Below are 14,618 nucleotides of genomic sequence, written 5' to 3' on the forward strand. Positions count from 1 at the left end.
TAACGACGTCTGGTGGCGACTTTCAATTTGGGTCCCAAACTCGATAGTGTAATCTTTATCAGATTAGAAGACACGAAGCCAGTTTTTTAAAATGTTAAAATTTAAATGAATTTTTTCACACCGTGTTATTAAATTACTTAAAACACGTATTCCTGAATCTTATTTAACCATTTGTCTATACATTTCCGACATTTTTACTGAGAATTTCATTATAATATAAAATTGTCTTCAAAAAGAATTTTCTTATGAGATATTTTCACCACCTACAAACAAAGTGTTTTTTCATTGAAATAGAATACTAATTTAATACACAGATGTTAATTTTCATTCATAATTTTAATTTTAAAAACGTGTTCATTCTGCCTGAAAGTCACTTATTATTTTTGGCGCCCCCTAAACTGGTAAACAAAGCCCAATTCCGTCAACGCGAATATAACTGTTGAAAAGACAAGGAACAAATGAAACTGAACTGATGTTATAACACGCAGAGCGAGAGACGGTCAGTTCATTTGAATCTTACAGCTCACACACTCTCTTCAATTCTATAGCTCTTTTCTCTCCTGCATCATCATCAAAGTGAGCTGAAGAGCTGTTTGATTTTTTTTTACGAGCTGTTCCGCGTCAACTCACTTCAAAGAGTCGATTCTTCGGAACAGCTCTTGAGCGGATGGCACATCTCTACCAGATACACCTCGCACGACCAAACAACGTGCTCGATGTCGTGATAACCTTGGCCACAAACGCAGAGATGGCTGCTGGCCAGATTGAAACGGAATAGTAGTGGATAAAGTCCCGACTCAATTCCAGACTTTTGAACCATGGTTTGAGGCTAACCTTAGGGATAATCGAGTGAAACCACCGACCCAATTCATCTTCGTTCCACTTGCGTTGCCAGTTAGCGATGGTATTTTTGCGGACTAAAGAATAAAATTCATTGAAGGCGATTTGACGCTGATAAATGTCGCCTTCAATTGCACCTACCTTTGCTAATGAGTCAGCCCTCTCATTACCCGGAATTGAGCAATGTGAAGGGACCCAGACAAAGGTAATGACATAACAGCGTCTGGATAAATGACGTATATTATTGATTCAAGTAAAATATTAGTAAAAGAGTACCTAGTTAGCGAACGACTACTGTATGTCTTTTTTCCAATTGGTCGGTGTTCAGTCAGACCGTACCTTAGTATGACTGAACAAAAACATTATTCAGAGGCTTGATTCACTATGAATGAACTATGATATTTTTTTACCCTTTTGTTTATTTTAGGCTCATTACCATTTTAGCTGTAACAGCTGAATTTTAATCGTGTACTTGTCACATGTTTATCATATCTATAATTAGTACATCACACAGTTGCCATTTTTCGGCGTTAGAGTCTTCCCTCCTATACCATTGCATATGGTACACATTTACACAGGGGTCATTTAGCCGTAAGAGTTTTGACGTAGGATTACGTCTTTCGGGAACATATTGGGGTACAAATTGAAAAATGAAAATCGATCGCATCATGAAAAATGTTCAATTTCAAACGCTTGTTACTCATTCATTTCATGATGGTTTGATGAGATTTTTGCATCAAACGATTACGGCACTCCATAACAATTTTTCACATTGAATAAAATAGTATATATCATATAACTAACTATCGAACAATTGAAAAAAATCAACCCCTATCCAAACAGAGATACCCAGTCCTGATTGGTCGAAATTGACGTCATTTCTTTTTCGCGCCCGATTCGTTCTCTCACCGGCAAGCTGCATGACAATCGAGTAGGAGGCGCCTACTTCACACATACCAAATGATATAAAAGGAAGGAGCATTCGTGGATCTCATTCATTCTTACAACGGACGTGGAACGGACAACAACAAGTGGAGAGCAGCAACAGTGAAAGCGGCTAATATATAGGCGAGCATAGAAGTTGAGCGGTCAAAATGCGAGCTGTGTCTCACATCGAGCTTCTATGGCAGCATAAGCAGCGGCAAACAGTAGCAACGGTTGTTGAAATCAATCTACTACTAGTGGCAGCAGCAAGCATTACGAGTGGATCGTTTCAGGCACGCTCTCTCCGTCAGAAGTGCGAGAACGTTTCTTGGCATCGTGAAAGTACAGTATTGAATCTGAGCGGCCAACAATTGAGCTGTGTCTTACATAAGTGGCAGTAGCAGCAGCAGCGGGGGTAAACATCAAGGCTGAACCTCAACAATCGAGCTGTGTTTCGCATCGGTCCACTACTGTTGGCAAGAACAAACATCATGAGTAGAGAGTTTCAGGCATGCTCTCTTTCTCTACTGCTGCTGCTGCTGCTGCTGCTACTCAGTTAGATTTCTCATTCTTGTTGGACGCTCAGATCGATAAACATATGTGTTACTAGTGTGCATTGCTGGTACTCCTGTTCACATCAACCAATACAATTGGATGCGGTTATGGAGGTAAAGGAGACAAAGGATCCGGTTGAGGAAGAGTGTATCGCAAGGTTCCACATGACAACATCCAGTGTATGAAACCCGCTATCCGTTGTTTAGTTCACCGTGATGGTGTCAACGAAACCCTTGCAAACCGACGCACAGAAGCCGAAGATGCCAAAGCCAAGGAAAGCAGCAGCGACTCGGAAAAAAACTACCGCTGCCAAAAAGTTAACAACTGCTACATCCGACTTAAACCTCACATTAGCACGCAGCAGATTCCGTACAACCCATTTAATCATTCCAGTCCTTTTCAGGACTTTCGATATTGCTTTGAAACGAAACAGTTTAATTTATTGTCATGAAAATGATATAAAACTACGATCAAAAATACTGTTTACTTTTATATTTTCTTCGATCATGTGCAACTAACAGGAAACTTATCACGTCAGAAACATACTTTCCATCAACCAACCTGACTGGATGCGGTAAGGGAGGCGAATGACATATGTATGCATATATATATAGCGAAACGGCTCCGGTCATGCCTCAAGGAATTTTCTAAAATAATATTTTGCCGATGCCTTTGCGCGAACTACACGGGCGAGTAGCACCATAATAGCAAATAAAATGTCGAAGTTCGTGATATGGGTGCGTTCATCGCTATTCGGTTCGGCGTCGGTTTAACCCTTTCATTACGGTAGTGTGCTCCGCCGAAGTGCTACCGCTGTACGGAGCACTGCGCCGAAAAGTATGCACATCGTGCTGGTGTGATCGAAGAGCAGTATGAATTTCATGTCGTCTAAAGACGACGCTCGTACACACAGCTCGTCGCGCGGATGTCGTCTGTAGACGACGCTCGTAACGGAAGGGTTAACCATCAATAACTACGCTTGGCAACATTGAAATCTGGCAATTTTCATATAAGATTTTTCCCCCGCATGTTAAAAATGGTTTTTCATGTACATAAAAGCGCAGCGTAATATGTCAACTGCTTCCCGGTTAGAAAATAAATGATCGTTAGAAAATAAATGAGCGACCCGTCCAATTTCAAACGCTTATTGCTCATTCAATTCATGATGGATTGATGAGATGTTTGCATCATACGTTGTCGGCACTCCATAATAATTTTTCACATTGAATAAAATAATATATATCATGTAACTAACAATCGAACAATTAAAAATGCATGACAATCGAGTAGGAGGCGCCTACTTCACACATACCAAATGATACAAAAGAATGGAGCGTTCGTGGATTTTATTCATTTTTACAACGGACGTGGAACGGACAACAGTGGAGAGCAGCAACAGTGGACGCGGCTAATATATAGACGAGCATCGAAGCTGTGTGGTCAATAGGCTAGCTGTGCCTCACATCAAGCTTCTATGGCAGTATAAGCAGCGGCAAACTACTACTACTACTACTAGTGGCAGCAGCAAGCATCGCGAGCAGAGCATTTCGGGCACGCTCTCTCCATCAGAAGTGCGAGCACACGCTTCTTGGAATCGTGAAAGTGCAGCAGTGAACTTCAAGACATCGAAGCATCGAATCTGAGCGGCCAACAATTGAGCTGTGTCTCATATCGAACTTAAGTGGCAGTAGCAGCAGCAGCGGCGGTAAACATCGAGGTCTAACATCAACAATCGAGCTGTGTCCCGCATCGGTCCAGTACTGATGGCAACAGCAAACATCATGAGCAGAAAATTTCAGGCATGTTCTCTCTTTCTGCTGATGCTGCTGCTCAGTCAGATTTCTCATTTTGTTCGACGCTCAGATCGGTAAACATATATGTTTTTAGTGTTTTAAGTGTGGTCACATCAGATCAACATCAACCAACATGACCTCATGCGGCAAGGAAGGCAAAGGAGGATCGAAGCGTATCGCAAGGTTCTACATGACAATATCCAGTGTATCAAACTCGCTATTCGCCGTTTAGCTCGACGTGATGGTGTCAACTAAAACCACCAAAATAAAAGCAGAAATAGGCAACAGCGGCTCCGAAAAAGCTACCGCTGCCAAAAAACAAAAAATATCCAACAACCAAACCAAACGGCCCTTTTCAGGGCCATCAGATCATTATCAGAGAGTTTAACAATATATTTTTTCAAACATCCAAAATCAGCATGCGACAGATAGCCTAACGTAATCCTACGTCAACTATGCGGTCGTGTCTCGGACACAACCTTCTGTGACTTTTTCGGCTAATGGAATTGGTATGATATTCACTTTATTCGAAAGATGAGATGTCTAAGATTCATATGCTTGTTACTTATTTATTGCTAAGTCAACGCTAGTCCTACGTCCACCATGCGGTTATATCGAAGATATACCACCCTCGAATTTTTTTTCGTTTTTGAGTAATTATTTATCAAAGCTAACATGTTTTCTGTCTTTGTTTAATATTACTATGAACTAGACTAGACATATGCGACTAGAATCCGATTTCCGATTTTCCGAAATGAGTATTTTTCAAAGAATACTAGCTCATTTGCTTCAATTTAAAATGTCGATCATCTGAATCGGTCGAGTTTTGATTTTTAATTTTTAAAAGTCACTTTTGGATAAAAACTTTCAAGAAAAAATATAAAAATAAATATGGCACCTTCTAGTCCAAAGCCATTAAAAAATGAAAAACAAACACAAACAAAAGAAGTTCAAAAGTTATTAATTTTTGAAAAAAAATTATTTGTGGAAAAATTATACGAGGTTGTGTCCAAGATACAACCGCATTGTTGACGTAGAACTACGCTGTTATTTTTTATAAGTCGCTTGTTTAAAACTTCGTATATTATGCTGTGTAATTTTAGAAATAACTGTTTAGGAGAATAGTTTGATCGCCCTGATTGATGATTCATTCTTGCCCTCGTAGAACAATTCACTAGCTGATCGTATGTCGCAATTTGTTTCATGTCAATGTATTGAAAATCCTCCCGTGGCCGAGTGGTTAGCGTCATAACTAACATGCCGGGTGTTCGGGTTCGATTCCCGTTCTGGTCGGGGGAATTTTTCGTCAAAGAAATTTCCTCCGACTTGCACTGTGATCACGCGTATTCTAGAGCTTGCCACTCAGAATGCATTCAAGGCGTGTTATTTGGCATAGAAATCTCAACTAAGTACTAATAAAAATGACGCAAGTAATACTACGTTGAGACGGCGAAGTTCCTCGAGGAACGTTAGTGCCATTGAAGAAGAAGAAGATCAGCACCATTATTCCACATCTCATAACTACATCAATATATATTTGACACCGCATGGAAACAACAACAATGACAATACTTGTAGGTATCAAATACCATGCTACATTTTATTTAGTATTGCCTCAGTGGAATCGCACCTTTAGGCATCGTTCGTACAACGTAAACCAAACGTTCGCCATAGCATACATACAGAGCCATACATTGGTGGCTTGAAGCTACTAGAAATATAATTATTTCTCATCATTTTGCGCTATTCTCAAAAGAAACGCTTCTGTTGATATTACTGGTCTCGAAAAAAGTTGCATTACTTTCTCATGCTCAAGATAAGCGCAGCTGTTATCCTTAGTGGAGAAAGTTTTGCTACTGGCAAGCGGAACCCAATCAATCACATACAAAATTCTAGAACGACATTTACTTTCTTGGTGACTAAATAAATGAAATAAACTCTTTCTATTAATCTGAACAATCAGTAAATTTATTGAAGAGTCACTATTTATACGTATGGGTTATGAAGCACGCACATATACACACAAACATCCACATATCGATGGCTTGAAGCAACTAAATATACAAATATCTCCGTTTTGTGCTCTTCTCAACAAAAGCCTTTTCTGGTAATATTGCCGGTCTAGATTAGCTTAGCCAAATCACAGGCAAAATTACAGAACACATATTTTCTTGGTGAGCCGACGATAGTTTAGTTTGATGATTTCCCACACAATTGTGTGGCTCAAAACATTAATGCAATGGCGTAAGTTTGATGCAATGATTGCAATGCCAGAGACATTAGCGAGTGAGTAATTTTACGCCGAAACGAAGACATATGATGGCGCCAAACAAGGAAGAACAAGCGATGTTCATTGCTTCGTATCTAGAACGATACTGAAAGCTTGCCTCAGCGAGATCCACTGTTTATACTCTAGGCAAACATTTCCTTTTTGTTCCCCAGGAACAAAACTATCACTTTTCACGAAAATCTGAGAACCAGTATATCGGTTTGGCATGGAATGACTGAATTGTTATATGCATTTGAAAATCTACAGCACTAAATTTGATTGTTCTCATGAAATTCCTTGAAAACATTGGTTTTCCATCTGAAGAAAGTACCAATTTTTGTTTTAGCACCTTCAATCACCATTCTACTCAACTGTCATAATTGCAAATTTCCCGCGGCCAGCGGGAAAGGAGGAATTCATGGTTGCACGTGAATAATGTAGTTGTTGAAGATATATGAATGTATTCTTTTTTCTGCCAAATGTCTTATAATTGCACGAAACATCAAGATTTATGCTTATCCCGAAAAAATAATTTTGTCATTTAATTTCAATAATAAGTCGATCATTTAAATCGGTCCAGTAGTTCAGATTTTATGATTTTTTTCAAAAAGTCATTTTTGAATAAAATGGGAGAAATGGTTTTTCGGAGCACCGGTTAACTTTGAAAAATCATGTTTCAAAAATAAAGAAAAACCTATCTGATATCGAGATATGTTATGTAAAAAATCATCAGCTTTCAAGCGCTCCTTAGTCCAAAGCCATAAAAACAAAAAAAAACGACTACAGGCAACAATTGACGAATTTCATGCCAATTCGACTGGCCGTTGGCAGTACTAACTCAGATAGCAGCAAAACGTTTTGGGTGTATGGGTCTTTTAAGCAACTTTGCATACTTGAAATATTCCAAAAAGAATGAGACTACTTTTTGAAAAGAACTACAATGTTTTTCCTGATTTTTTACGAAAAAATATAACTTAAAAACTATAATACCTACAAAAGTCTAATCAAAGAATGAAATGTAGGAAATTGCTTAAATTTACCAAAACCAAAAAAAAAAAAAAAAATAAGAGATATGAATAACTCATATAATGTGTAATAAGTCATCCATACATCGGAAGATGGGCACATTTACAGGGAAAAAATTTTTCTAACAATAACTTTTTCATGTTTTGTTTGAAAAAATACAACTAATCCTAATTTTGTTCAAAGTCAAGATAGCGATATAGTGTGAAAAAGTTTTAGATCTAATTAAAATATGAAATTTTATCGAAGACGTCAACATCTTTTATAGTTTTTGGAATACAGGAATATATGTTTTATTCATTACATTTTGTGGTGTAAATTCTCGCGTTTGACATGTTCTTGGAACATAATACAAAAAAAGGAACATAATAGAAAAAAGTTATCAGAGCATGTAAATCGCGATAATTTATACATAAAAATGTCACGAATTTAAAAATTAAAAGTAAAACTTTTTCCCTGTAAAAGTGCCCATCTTCCGATGTATGGGTGATTTGTTGGAAATAGTATGGGCTATTCATATCTATTTTTTCAGAATTAAAAATAAACATTTTTTCAAGAAAAAATAATTTTAATTTTCAAAATATTTGTTTAAAGATTTTTTTTCAAAAATTTGCTTGATATTTTTCAATTAAAACCTAAATAATTTTCTACATTTCCAACCTTTTTGAGAAATTTTATTGAAAACTCAAATCGGAAAATTTTTGCAGTTGAGTTATTCTCTAAAGAAAAGTTGATGAAGAGAAATCAATCAAATCACTTACACCCCTTTTGTTTTGAGCATCTCAAGTAGCTAAATTGGAAATTCGGTAAGTATCGATTCTTTGTTAACCGATTGTTTCAGTAAAACGATCCCCACCTAGTTTAGAAAATCATTTGTCAAGATCAATCTTTTTATAAAGATCGTTCAATGGTAATTGGTAGATAGTTAGCCATCGATAAATTCACAATATCTGACAGCACTGCCTGTAGCTACAAAAACAACAACTGTCAATGAATGTTGATTGAAAGAAATTTTCTTTTATGCGGCGATTACACACATTTTCTCAGCCGATTGTCAAACTCAGTCAGTTTGATAGGACGAGTCGTACAGACACCGGTGGTATCACCAACACAATGACGCAAGGATCCCAAAAGTAAAGAGCCGTCGTTCACAGAAAAGACTCTCAGATTTATATTTCAGTCAAACAGCAAGCAATTCACGGTAGCAGCAGCCGCAGCAATATCATCGGGTTGTGAAGTGAGAATCGAAAAACAGCCTTATTTGCACAAGCTTTTTGCTGTATCGCGGCGGACATTTTTTTTTCGAAGTGTATCTGAATGTGCTGCTGAAGCGGGCGAATAAAGCGTAATGGTGCGGTCAGTGCTTGAGTTTTCTATGTCCGTGACGGGGACTGCGGTCTAACCGGAAGAGGACCGTGAAATTCTGCCTATTTTTTTTCTCCCAGTTGGAGGTCGTCGCCGCTATCTGCTAAGAAAAAGGAGCACCACGACTGGGTCGAGGCAAATGAAACAAAAAGAGACGGTGACGGTGAGAATTTCCGCCACCGCAGCAACAACAGTGCGATAATTGATAGATAATTGGAGGAGCTGTGGAATTGTGAGTACGAGCTGAAGTTAGTTTTCTTATCGATGGTTTATTTTGTTTTGTGTGGGTTGCGTTAAGCTTCTGCACTAATTTTTGGTTCCTACCGGATTTGATGATGATGATGTTGAATTAAAGAGGCTTTAAACTTTTCAGTTCATTCGCCTCTAAGGACCGGATTTGATTCGATCGGTGGCGCTGTCGTTCGCTGATGGCCTCAACATTTTTGCGTGAAATTTTGTTTAAAGAATTTACCTAAAAAATGTGCGCCACGTGAGTCGGGGATAGTTCAGATGGAAATATTCACTCGGGATCATAAGGTTTCAACAGGATATTAGTCAAATTCACCCTACAAATTAAATTTGTAATCAACAACCTCGGAATAGCCCCAAAATTAACTGATCCATATTTGTTTATCGCTTTTTCCTTGTTCTATGGTAAAATTGTTTCCTATTCGTTAACCAATGCATTCCAACTGAACAACTAATGCCTTCATTCCCTTTATTCTTTTCAAATTTTTCCTTTGAGAAATTTTATGCGTTCTATATTGTTTTAAAGGCGACTTCCTCCTACAAGCTCCCCTTTTACGGAAGGCGGTTTGTAAGTTTTGATTTGGAAAATAGGACGGCGAAGAAAAATTCTTACGCCGGTTTGTTGCTCGCCAATTTATCGATTGCTTCATATTGTCAAAAGTGGCCGGGATGACGAACACTTTCGTGCGGTCAAAAATGAAGAGAGGACCTCGGTGATACTAGGCGGTCAGACACCATCGACTGTGGGGTTGTGACGGTTGTGTAAATTCCAGCTGGGTGATGCCACCAAACCGTACATCGATATTTTTCAGCATACGATTTCCTGTGGCCACCCTATTTTTATCCCGTGTGCATCCATGTTTTCGCAAGAGTCTCGGGAAGAGTATGAGTATTTTTTCTTGTTTCGTCGTTCATCGTTTTGGTTCGACTTCGTGTCGTTCTTGTACGCGTTAAAATGTGCTGCCAGACAGGATGGGTTTTAACGCTAAACTTTTATTCGAGATTACTTCAAAAGACGCAATCTTTTCTAAATGTCGCTCTTATATCATAGTTATTTAACTATGATGTACTACAGAAGCTGAAAGCGAGTAATACACGTGTGGCAAGTTGATAGTATGTATTAGGCATATACAGTGTTAGGTAGCTGACCTAGAACCTTTCAGTAGACAATAGGGTCCCAATGAATGTATGGGAAAAAATCGACCCTTAAATTTCAAAAAGTTACCCTATACAAAATGTTCACCTCGAAAAAACATCTCATGCCAAATATCAGCTCAATCGGGCTTAAGGGAAAGTGGCGCAGAGCGCTCTAAGTTTGATTTTTTTTTAAAATCCAAAAATCAACCAAGGGAGTAAAGGAAATCGGGGTTTTCGGTAAAAAAAGTTTATGCCAAACGTCTTAAAATTGCATGAAATGTCGAGATCTAGTGTCATCTCGAAATTTTATTTGTCAAAAATCGACACTGAGACTTTTTGGGAGTTTTTTTTTCTGGAATACGAGACGAAACGTATGGTTTTAAGTTCTAATAAAAATAGTTATCTCGATTTATCATTCGAACTTGCTGCGAAATGTTGATTTGCACATTAATGTACCATATGCAAAATATTAGCTCATTCGAACTTCATTTATTACTGTTTTTTTTTTTTTTATCTTCGCTTATTTTTCGTCGGCCTATTTCCGCCACTTTTAGTGCCAATCACCGACATCAGGGAGGCGACTCCACCTGTTCCTACCTATCAGACTCAACAACTCATGAGCCGGGCCAACTTCTTTTACTTCCGCTCCGAAGGAAGACGTAACCAGAGATTTTTCGCCTCAGAAAATCCCAACGACGCCAGCTGGGAATTTATTACTGTTGCAGTCGTTAAAATTTGAGTTTTTGTAAACCGAAAAATCACCGGAAATCGTAGTTTTCAATTTTTTTTATGCCAAATGTCTTAGAATTGCATGACACGTCGAGATTTACAGTTATTAAAAAAAAATTGTCAAAAATCGACTTTTCCGACGGAAAAACGACCAAGTGCCAAAAAAAAAATTTTTTTTCGAGATAACAATAAATCTTAACGAGTAATGCAATTTTAATATATTTGGCACCAACAATTTTTTTTGAAAACCCAATTTTCGGTGATCTTTCGTTTTTCAAAAAAAATAAATCAAATTTTAACGTCTGTGACACTAATAAATGAAGTTCGAATGAGCTAATATTTTGCATAGAGTACATTTTCGAATGTAGGGTTTACGAAAATGTCCACGCTTGTCCATGATGAGGGGGTAGGGGGTTTTGATAATGTCCACGTGGACACGTAAAGTATATTGAAAGGGGTGTAAGTGACATCATCGATTTCTCTACTCTTTTGGTCATAAATAAGCTGCAAACACATTCCCAGCTGTATTTGACAATGTGTCAGAGCCTCGTCTATCGGATTCTAAAGCAAACTCAAATTGGAACGTTTTTGCAGTTATTAACTAAAGAGAAAGATGTTGAAGAGAAATCGATCAAATCACTTACAACCCTTTCAATCTGAGTCCCTTATTTATAGTCAAAATTTAATAAGATCTGTTCTATATTTACAAGATATTTTTAAATATACGCCCACCCTGAATACTCTGTATTCAACAATAGAAAGACAGTGTTACCTGAGAGTGCTGCCATTTTGCTGTGCTGTCATTTTTATTAGTAGATAGTACTTAGTTGAAATTTCTATACCGTAGAACACGCCTTGAATGTATTCAGGAGTGTAAATCCCTAGAATACGCGTGACCTCAGTACAAGTCGAACTCGAACCCCCAGCAAGATGAAGTGTGACGCTAACTACTCGGCCACGGGACATATTTGTAGCAAATTGTGAAGAGCAAATCATTCACAATAATGTTGAGTTAAAAAATATATTGGACAAGTTAATAAAACCCCGAAGCAGGTTCTCTGGATCTGGTAGGACTGGAAGGAAATCTGCATTATGAGCTCCTACCAAGCAACTAGTCTCGTTGAATTCCAACAAGTACTGCTCGCAGCTGAACGTATTAAAATCAACGATCTAGAACACTTCAATGGCGCTTCTAAGACTCCACCCGCCTTACTCACCAGATATTGTATCTTCAGATTATCAACTGTTAATACTTCTGTAAGACGAGAAAATATTTCGCAATCCGCGATCATTAATGTATATGAATGGGTTCTGAGACATATTACGTTCATTCTAGAATTAAAAAAATTGAATGGAAATTTTGACTTGGTGTTATTTGATTACTTGATTGATTACACGTATTCCTGACCCCGACATAACTACTATAATATTACCGCTAAAATTGATCATTATAATATAAAATCATTATTAGACATAACCTTCCTTAAACATTTTTCACCACTCGAAAATTAATATAATTTTAAATTACATAGAATAGATATTTGATACGGAGAAGTAAATTTTAATTATTGTTTTTTATTTTCAAAGTGTGTTCAATTCACCAATCCATTGTCATTATCCCTTCCCAATAACGAAGCACAAAGTTTAATGCAGTCAATACAAATAACGTTTATTCGGTTGAGTGACAATTCGGGTGTGTTGAACGATCCAAATCTAGCAATACAGAGAAACTTCGATAAAACGTACATTTCACTTTCAAAATTGTACATTGTATAATAAACAGCATAATAAACAACTCACAAACGTAGTCTATAATACATTATTGTGTAGCTGTTTTAGTAAAGGTAATGAATAAATTCAATTAGAAGGTGTAGCCAGCCTTGTGTGCTCCGGTGGCCGAGTGGTTAGCGTCATAACTAACATGCCGGGTGTTCGGGTTCGATTCCCGTTCTGGTCGGGGGAATTTTTCGTCAAAGAAATTTCCTCCGACTTGCACTGTGATCACGCGTATTCTAGAGCTTGCCACTCAGAATGCATTCAAGGCGTGTTATTTGGCATAGAAATCTCAACTAAGTACTAATAAAAATGACGCAAGTAATACTACGTTGAGACGGCGAAGTTCCTCTAGGAACGTTAGAGCCACTGAAGAAGAAGAAGAAGAAGCCAGCCTTTCTCATGGTGTTTCCCTTCGTACTGTTGATTTTTTTTTAGAATCCGGAATCACACAACCAGCTGTATTTCGGAATTGATTAAATGTACAAAACATGTTTTAGCATCACAATACAGATAATTTATTGTTCTTTACATAAAAAATCTTTTGCACTTTGGAAATGGTAAAATGTACGTTATATCGAAGTTCCCCTGTACATTACAACATTTAGACGATTTGAACAGCGCGTTTATATCAAAATCGGTGAATTTAAAACAAATTGTTACTATTAACAAGGCTATCATTTCTATTAACAAAACATGTAATAGAAAATTGAAACAAACTTGAAACAACTTGGACAACAGGGGGAGGGGTATAAGGAATGTCAATGGAGGGGGAGGGGGTTGTCTAAATGCTTTTTCTGTCCACGTGGTATGTGTGTGATCTTTATGGGTAAGAAGCATTTAGAAACATTTTATAATATAAATCTATAGCCAATATCTACAGGACGGACTCGATTATATACAGTCTCCGATTTCTTCTCACTGTATATAATCGAATCTTATTGATCCTAATTGAGTTCCAAAAATATATGTTTATTTTTGTTTCTATACATATACTTTTCGTTTTTTGAATGAAAAAAAAAGAATTAAATTTTTGATTCATTCCCTTAAAGTCAGAAAACACGAATAAAACGATTCTGTTGCTTCCATTTGAAAGATGAGAAAATTCAGTACAGGATATACAGTAGAACCCCGATTATCTGCGAGCGGATGATCCACGGTGCGGATTATTCGCAACAGCGAGTTCCATAGTAAACCTTACAGACCTTTACGGAATTTGATAGTGAGTAGTAGGCTCATGCTTTTTTTGGTCATGGCTTTTACATTATTAGGCCACTGGTGTACACAACCTTACAGAGTTCAATGATTTCTGTTTTGATAAAACATAGTTTTCATGCTGAATTTTTTTTTTTTGTGTTTGCACCTCATTTTAGTCCAATTGGCGTTATTCGCGTTGAGCTTGCCCGACTATTCCGCGGATAATCTTGGTTCTACTGTAGTTGTGGAACATCTAAATTAGTGGATTAAAATGACATTTTGGAAGTGAAGAACTTAAAAAATAGTGATTAAAATCATAAAAAATATCACATTGAACATTACGATTAAGCAAGTTGTGCATTGGACATAATGTATTAATCGTTTTGTTCTACTCTGTGTTACATTTGTCATTTTCAGTCCCCTTTATTCCGACTTGAGATAACAAAGTTACGAAATGTTTCATTGAAGGTTTTTTGATGTGGGACTACGTCTAACCGGAATATATGGAGGGTAAAATGAAAACCTAAACACAGAACATGCAGGAAAAAATTAAAGATTTCGGATGCTTATAGCTCGAACATTTCGTACTGGATAGGAGAGATGTTTGCATCACTTGATAGGGAATATTTCTACGCATCTATCGCAACTAACAAAATGTTGTTTTTCATTAGATAAACAATTGAATAACTGTAAAATATTAGGCGTTATCTAAACGCCCTAACTGCATCGTTTTGATTGGCCTGATTTACGGTTTCCCTAACACA

At 37.4% G+C, this 14,618-nt stretch overlaps 1 protein-coding gene across 2 annotated transcripts in view; it reads left to right on the forward strand.

Moving 5' to 3' along the window:
* The window catches only part of LOC129779918 (transcription factor E2F4), a 61,507-nt gene that overhangs the window by 2,825 nt on the left and 44,064 nt on the right, over positions 1–14,618 (forward strand). Inside the window, exon 1 of one of the 2 annotated variants that reach the window (XM_055787688.1) lies at positions 8,533–9,001. The exons of the other annotated variant lie outside the window; for it this stretch is intronic. The gene's annotated coding sequence lies outside the window, so the exon portion shown is untranslated. Of the gene's footprint in view, positions 1–8,532; positions 9,002–14,618 lie in introns of those variants that run through there. 2 annotated transcript variants of the gene reach the window in all.

Source organism: Toxorhynchites rutilus, chromosome 3 (genome assembly GCF_029784135.1).
Source record: "Toxorhynchites rutilus septentrionalis strain SRP chromosome 3, ASM2978413v1, whole genome shotgun sequence".
In the NCBI taxonomy this organism is placed as follows: domain Eukaryota; kingdom Metazoa; phylum Arthropoda; class Insecta; order Diptera; family Culicidae; genus Toxorhynchites; species Toxorhynchites rutilus.